Below are 8,453 nucleotides of genomic sequence, written 5' to 3' on the forward strand. Positions count from 1 at the left end.
TTTTTTTTTTTTTTTTTTTTTTTTTTTTTTATTTGCCTGCACCAGTTTCTAAGGAAAGCCAGAGAGAGTAAGGCAGAAGAACATGTTAGTCCACAGCTGCCTATCAGTGGAGGACGATGGGTTTGATTAAAGGGGAGCTCCCTCCTGGATTTCACACATCACATCAATCACATTGATCAGCCCCCAGAAAGGCAACATATTGTCTGGGAATAAGCCAAGGAGGGATATCAATTTCACAATAACACTTATGTCTTTCAGCCAAGAACTGGTTTATTTTTGGCTGCTGAAGACTGAGACTCACTTTGGAGCTCCATTTATGTCCAAAGATTTTCGCTGCTCACTTGCTATTTCACTAACAAGTTATTACTAACTTTTGCCTGAAATTTATAACCCTATATGTGATTTCTACACAGAAAATCAGCTTCTGCTTGCTGCCCATGTAGAGAGAGGGGACTTCATGGCTGTGTATCTGTGTTATTTATTTCTTTCACTGCTACTAAAAAATGTAGAGACAGCAGGAGTGCTCACATTTTTTTATGCCATTTCTTATAATCTTCAAGAAAGTGTTAAAGTCCTTAGGAAAAATTATATATATAAAATATTCTGTATTATTCTTTCATCCACATAATGTGGTAAAATGTCTTTTTTTTTATATATATACCATTTATTAATTCTGTTTGCATAGGAACTCTATGAAAGGTATCCTATTTTGCAGTAATGCTATCTACACTTCCTGGTCCCAAATATTCCAGGTTTATGGATATGTTGCCTTTTCAGATAGAGTTTTGATTGATTATCTCTGCCTGTCACTTTAAAGAAATCATTCTTACATATTGTTTTATATCACACTCCCAAGGAGGTTTCATCTAGTTTGTTGACATAATGAATCCTACACCCCATGATTAATTACGTGTATTATATTATTATATCAACCTACATTTACCCTGGCTACTTTCTCAATAATTGCTGCTCTGTAAATGTATTTGAGAGTGCCTCTGTGTGTGTGAGAGAGAACTGGGGCTCAGTTAAGCTGCAAACTGCTGTAGCGAATGAGTGTAGGAATTAAAAAAATGACCCCTTCATCATCAAAAATAAGGACTTGAAACAGAAAGAAAATTAGTACTATGTCATTACTCTCATGTAAATTCTTGATGACTTCACCAGTTTTCTAAAATAACAAGTATATCATAAAATATCTTTTAAGGTTAGTTATCATTTAGTACTCAAATTGTATTCTCCCCTCACTATCACTACCTACTGAATTACTAACCTAATGACAGGGTGACCACAACAGTCTTTAAAAAGGAAGGCACAGCGTGGGTGCCCCTGCCCTCTGCTAAAGAAATAATATTTTTACAAGAGCTATTTAACATGTGCAGAGGTGCAAACGCTACCAGCTGCACAACACTCCTCAGTTTTACCCCCTTATTTCTTGTTAAGGAGTCAGAGAGATATTATCTCTGTCTTTTAATAGAGACATTTAGTTAATTTTATTTTTCAGTAAGATGGTGAAAGAAACACTATGCAGTTAGTTAACACACATTCTGGAATTTCACAAAATATACTGTTATGTTTTTTTACAGCCACATCTACATAATCCAATATCAATACACTGTTTCCAAATTATCTCTAAAGACATGTTACAGAAAATTAGGATTCATGCAAGTTTTAATTATGTTTTGTAGCAAGTTTTAATTATGTTTTGTAGCAGAAGAACTCAGACTATCTACCCAAGGTTTTCCATTGTAAAGACACAAAGTTTACCTTAAGTGCTACCATTAAAAAATATCATCAGAACACAGTTTTTTCTTTCGAGTAATCAGGAGTATATGACCCTGTTTACAATTATTTGAACAGACTATCAGCAATGCAAAGATGTTATTATCTTGCATTCTTGAAACTGGTATAGCTATACATGTTTTTTTCTAGTCTATATTACTATATTACATATATGAGGCAGTGCTTGTGGAAATCTCATTTTTTTTCTTGGTTAAAATAGGTCCTAAAGTATCAACAATACTGGCCAACTTTCCAGTGCTGTGATTCTTAACTACTTGTAAGATTTTTAGGAAAATTTGCATTTCTCTTTTCATCTCGAAGCACACAAAAAATCCTATATAATCTTGATGCTTACATTAGCAAATTATTTAATGTTTATTGAGCTTTGGGGTTAGGTCTTTTCCATGTTAGAATTTTAACAGTATATTTTTTATAAAATGAAATGCAATTGCATGCACATATCAACTAGTAATTCTTATCAGTTCTCTTAGGCAACTTGGAACATTGCATTTTCATCAACTATGAGAGTAAAATCTATGACACTTTATTGCTAAATTTCAGGCTTTTAAAATTTCTTTCTCAGCACCTAATATTAATGGGGTTTTGTGACAGGCACTATCTTCTGGAAATTCCTCTGTACATTGCAGGATATGTATTTATATTAACATTATTAAATATACTAGTGAATACTTCCGATGAGTTTTATAAGGATTTACATAAAATGGTCATTGTAAAAAATACTAAATGGTTTAGATAAAGGAATATGAATTAACTACATCTGCAGAACTAAAATGTACTATGCTGCATATGGTAAACTCCCAATATCTTCTTTTTTCTTCCAAATATCTACTTCATGTAAATAATCTTAAACAACAAATGAAATCAAATCCAAGCAAAACAAAACAAAAGAAAAGAAAAAAAGAAGAAGAAAACAAGAAAAAGCCAGCCCTGTGGTAGCAGAAAAATGCAAAGTAAAGCTATTATTTGCTTAAATGAGTTTGAAAACCTTCAATAATTTATCATCAATTTCCCCGAGTTCCTTGACTTTCTTCATCTTGATCTCTCCCATTATATATATCCACCATTTCAATATGTAGCCAATATTATCATACTCTGAACCAAGTCAGCAGTTTTGACGTCTTCATTTCAATGTCCTTTTCTGTACCTTCAGCAATGTTAATGTTACAAATTACGGGAGGGTGTATTAATAGCCAGACCCAAGAAGCAGAAAGAAAAGTGCATTTTTTTAGACTAAGTACTAACTTGGGATTTCCCAGGCCCATTGCGGAGCCGACGGAGCCCCGGCTCCTCCGTTGTGATGATAATGGATTCCGTGTTGTTGGCTCAAAGGTCGACGGGTCACCGTAAGCTCCTTAATGGACTGTGAAATAACTTTAACTGCATTAACCTCTCCAGATCACATGGGTGGCACCAACATCCACTCCTGAAATTCTCATTCGCTTATAGAGACAATACCATTAGATTATTATATTTTCCTTTTGGAATAGCAATAGGCTCAAAGCAATTATGCAGCTAAGCGTTTCCATTAAGCGAATAGGGCCTTAAAGAAGATTAACTGGAGCTTCTCCGGCTTTCAGTATAAAGGTGGAATAAGTCAAAAGATTTCAACAGAATTCAAATCTGCTAAAACCCCTATCTTTGATATCATGGTGATCTAAAGTATGAAGTCATTAGCTGAAATAGCAATGCTGCGTCCACGCTTGTGAAGGCAGATGCAGTTGGGTGGCTGCCCAAACCGAACCCCTGACTTTACACTGCATTTTCTCAGTGTTTGCTCTTAAGAAGGTTATGAAAAAATTGGCACTGAAAAGAGCAGGAGGAAGACCGGCTTCCCACAACCATCAGTAAGTTAATTTAACCTGTTTTCTAGGTCCCATATGTTCTGAAGATCAAAAATGACACCTGCTAAGCGGTGCAAGCGGTGCAACACCCATCTTCAGCCCCACTGCAGGACCGTTGTTGCTGGAGGTGGGATGAGGTTTGGATGCTCAAATCAATCAGGCCCAAAGCTAGTTTGTTAGTCACTGGAAAGCCTGGACAGAGCCTTGACTCCATGATTCCCCATTTGGTTGTGTTGATTGGTAGTCTCCATGCTGAGGAAGCCATGGCTCAATTCATTACAGCCTATTTAGAGACACTAATGCTTAAGTCTCCAAGTCCAACTTGAGTGTATGTAAAGAGCTAAGGGCTTGCTCAAGTGATGTGCTGAAGTGGGGTCTTTCTTCCCTCAAATTACCCTCAAAATAGATCTGATGATGGTAATGTCAGACTTTCCTTCTGCCAACTACAATAAGAAGCATATAGGAACAATGCCATGAGCATAGGTTATAGCAATTATAGACACTATTACAACAGTTTGTTTTGTTTACATTTTAAAAAAGAACTAAGTACCCATCCCAAGTTCTAGGCACTCTAGAGATTAAAACAAACAAACACAGCAACATGCCCTCAACTACTTAGCAGAAATCCAGAAATTCATCCAGAGGAATTGTGGAAGATATTCTTTCAATATCATGGGGATGTGACTGATTTAGAAGCAAAAAAACAAACAAAAAACACCAATGACAAATACTGGCAGGATCTGTGGAAACTGGAATTTGGAATTTAATTACTGACCAGTAAAACCTGTATTAACTTCATAATTTGGAATATGGAAAGAATAGTTAAGCTGTAATCATCTGTTATTACACAAAATATTTGGAAAAGTTTAAAAACTTTAAATAGAGTAAGATTTTATTGTCAGAATATTTTCTATTAAAGTTGATTTTACAGAGAAAATGGAACTTTGGTTAAACTTAATTACTTTCTATAAAGATATGAGAAAACATTGTAGTACTTTGAAACAAATTAACCCTCATGCATTTTCCTTTACTGTCAGAATGCTATTCGTTATATAGCTTAGCAATCTATTTCAGCATTAAAATATAAACTTTTTTTTTTATATCAGGTTTAAATATTTTTGCCTTGAAACGCAATGTATTTTCTGTGGAAAACCAAAACAAACAATCCCTTTCTTCATTTAACAGTTCTGGACATCAGTATAGATAATCTTCTGATTTTTGTAGACTTCATATTTTGGTTTTCCTGCTCAAGATTTGTACTAATAATTAGAAAACAGAGATTATGCATTTAAATTTTATTTATATTTTTCTTTTGTCTCAGCAGTTCCCAACGTGTTTAAACATTAGATTCATACAGATCCAGTACAATGGAACCATTACCTGATTACAGGGAAGGGCCAAATGATCAATCAGAGGTACCACCTGTGGAAAAGAGGGTGTCTCATTGTGTTTTAACTGGATTAGTTAATTGAGTTTTAGTCTTTCTGTGAGCCAAGAGCTGAGCCCAAAGCAACTCTGGGCTTTAGCAAGCCAGGAGATAAATCTATCGTCCTGCCCTGTCTCTGTTTCTTTGCCATTTCTCAGTACCACGGCACTGCCTGTATTTCCCTGCTATCCCAGCAGCCCCCCGTGACCAGGCAGCTGCCAGCAGACTTGTCATCTCGTACATGCTATGTGTGAAACTCAATATTTTTTTGCACCTCAAACATACCTGCTGTTCTTTCTTTCTTCCCTCATGGGTACAAATCACACCACTCTCATTTAATTCGACTGACATTTTAACCAATATTAAGGTTTTCCTCGCCTTTTTTTTTCATTTTTATTTTGAGGGAGGGTGAATGTTTTTTAGCGTTTGTCATGCCAAGATAGAGATGTCAGCCTAAATCTAACACGTATCTCCACATCTTTGGCAGATGTAGTGTGTAGACTGATTTGCTGGATGGGACCCTATTCTGAGCACCTGCAAGTCTCATGAAGTTGAAGAAAACAACTTAGGAACAGGTCTGGAGAGAGGAAGCCAGGAGACTGTTGCACTTAATTTACCCCGGCACCTTTTGCCCACAGCAAGCTTAAAGCAATGACATTTAATAATAACCTGAAAGCTTGGACCTGTCAAGAAATTGCAGAGGCCCAGCTATACTGAATTTTGGCCTCACCACTTACAAAACATGGTACAAGTGCAGCAGTAATAAGTCCTCAGAACTAGTTTATGATTTTGTACTTTCAAAGGAATTGGATCATTCCTATTTTAAATAATATTAATTTAAAAAAAAAAAGAAAAGGAAAGAAGAAAAGAAAAAATATTAATTTAATTTAAAAATAGATAATAATTTTAAAAAATTAATTTTAATTTAATTAATTTAATTAATTTAAAAAATATTATTAATTAAAAAAAAAAAAGGAAAGAAGAGAAGAATAAATAAAGAAAAATCCACACAAACCCCAATGTGAACTGGACTGGGAAACTTTCCTGATTTTTAAAACCATTCATTTTTGCTGGGTACCTGAAGTCCATTTACTTTGTCTTCCCCAAGTCTGTTAGGCCAGCATGAGAAAATCACAGAATCACAGAATATGCCAAGTTGGAAGAGACCCACAAGGATCATTAAGTCCAATTCTTGGCCCTGCACAGGGCCATTTCCAAGAGTCACACCACGTGCATGAGAGTGTTTTTATAAACACCTCTTGAACTCTGAGAATATGTTGGGGTGGTGAGCAGAGAAGAAGTGTCCTGCTTCCAAAACCAATACTCCAGCAGCAATAGCCTAAGACTGGAGACAGCTGAAGTTACTTGCCTTCATTATTAAGCTGAATATGATTTAGCTGACTCTAACTCCCACAAAAAAAGGGGAGATTTTAGAAGCAGAAGCAAATCCTGAGGAATGCAGATCCTCCATTGCTTGAAATAAACCATGGGGACTGTAAAGACAAAGCAATTTCTCATTTGTTGTGGTCCTCAAAAAGCCCAAGAGAGAGAATGAGGACAAATTTTAAATAGAATTTAGATGCCACCTCTTTAGGAAGTCCTTTCTTGAGAGAAATTATCATATGTAGGGAAACAGGACTGATATGCTTTCCAAAAGCTACAGAACATCTCAGATCCATCAAGGAGTGCCATACAATGTTTAACTCCGTAGGATTGTTTGTAGTAAAAGCAGGGGAATTTGGAGGACAGAGGCCACTGTTCTCAAAACTTTGTTCACAGAAAATATTGTTGTCAGGAGAACCTCTCTGAAAAATAACTTCAGTGGGTAAAAATATTTTTATAAATAGAGATTTCATGAATAAATAGAAAATATATCTTAGTTAAATATGATGAACTAAGGTCTGAAGCAAGAACCATATTTCAGAAGGTTTCTGAGAGCAAAACAATAATAATTCTACACCATTACGTTCATTATGAACGTATTTAAGTGAAAGATGCCCAGCAAAAGTCCTTATTCAGCAGAGATTACTCACAAAGAATTCCTGTTGTCAGCACATTCTCTTTGACCCAGAATAAAATCTTCAAAACATTGCTTGTGGCTTTCTTGCTTATGGCAAGAATGTTTAAGTTTCAGACAAATCTCAGGATTCTAGAAATGGCATTTGACATACAAAAGAATAAGCACAAAGAAAAAACAAAGGCTCAGAAAATGAATAAGATTCTATAGGCCAATCTGATCTTTTCTATATCCACTTAAATTATATCAGTTGAAGATTAATCACTGCATACTAAAAAAGTGAGGGTAGCAACAAATACGTATTAGTGTGAAAAAAGCAGAACACAGTTATTAACAATGGCTCAGAAATCTCTTCCTCAGTAGGGTAAGTTGCCATTTATCACAAAAAGAAGTAGTTTCTTCAGAAGAAGTTTCAATTTGACTGTTCTGTGAGGTGCTATTTGACTAAAGTACAATTTCCTTATTCAAAACTTCCTCAAACCCGGACTGTCTCTAGTATGAGAGAATTGCAAGCAAATTATCTCCCAACAGAGATATATTTAAAACTATATGAAATGAGTTTGTGAATTCTGGACCGCATCTAGAGGGCGAATAACTACATCACAAAAACACCACATTGTTACCACAACCCCCTGATTGTTAAATTTCCCCAAAACTGAATGAGTGCAGACACCTTCAGAGGTGTTTTCAGGTCATGTCAGAAGAATATTTCTATTGCAATATCAGAAAATTAACACTGCTCTTTGTCATTAGAGCAAATGGAGCCTTAAACTCCTTTTTCTGTCATAAGAGGTGATAAATTGTGGAAAATAAGTAAATTCTTGAAGTAAGGCCCATATGTAGTTTTCTGCCTTTAGTGGAGCACTTTGCAAAGAAAAAGTCTGGATTTGCTAAAACACTTGATGTATGAGATGTATCAATGCCACAGCTCCAGCATGAGTTGTATATTGTATATTACATTATAGAAATGGGACAGGAGAAGGATGAAATAGTCTATCATTTGCTGACACTAAAATGGGGCAATTGACAAATATTTATAGTCTATGCCTTTCCTTCTTCATGACTGGTTTGAAATATGAACTATAACAATATTCAAATATATCAGTATTTAACACTTGAACTAATCTTAGCATATCTACTTCAGGACATCTGCACTTGTAATTATGTTTTCAGTGGGAGACAAAAAAGTTGAGAAATGGTTTTTCCTTGACAGAAATCTAGCCAAAATTTGTCTTCTTTCCTGGTACCACAAGAAAAAGTTTTCCCATTTGGCTAGATTAGGGCTTATCTTCAATTATTTGGCCATATTGACTATATAATGGTGCAGGACTCGTTTCTGGCAATCTATTAGGATGATCTGTTTATTTAC

General features: G+C 35.3%; 1 long non-coding RNA gene across 2 annotated transcripts; it reads left to right on the forward strand.

The window, feature by feature from the left end:
* Positions 1-3,118: 3,118 nt before the first annotated feature.
* On the forward strand, positions 3,119-5,056 carry LOC114064345. 2 transcript variants are annotated; one of them, XR_003572733.1, is made up of 3 exons: positions 3,119-3,143; positions 3,671-3,768; positions 4,963-5,056. It is a non-coding gene; the product is annotated as an uncharacterized LOC114064345 (long non-coding RNA). The 2 variants fall into 2 exon arrangements; XR_003572732.1 differs by lacking the exon at positions 3,119-3,143 and adding an exon at positions 3,196-3,384.
* The last annotated feature ends 3,397 nt before the right edge of the window (positions 5,057-8,453 follow it).

The sequence above is a fragment of the Empidonax traillii genome, unplaced genomic scaffold (genome assembly GCF_003031625.1).
Source record: "Empidonax traillii isolate 1590-97213 ecotype Southwest subspecies unplaced genomic scaffold, ASM303162v1 scaffold535:size1322822, whole genome shotgun sequence".
In the NCBI taxonomy this organism is placed as follows: domain Eukaryota; kingdom Metazoa; phylum Chordata; class Aves; order Passeriformes; family Tyrannidae; genus Empidonax; species Empidonax traillii.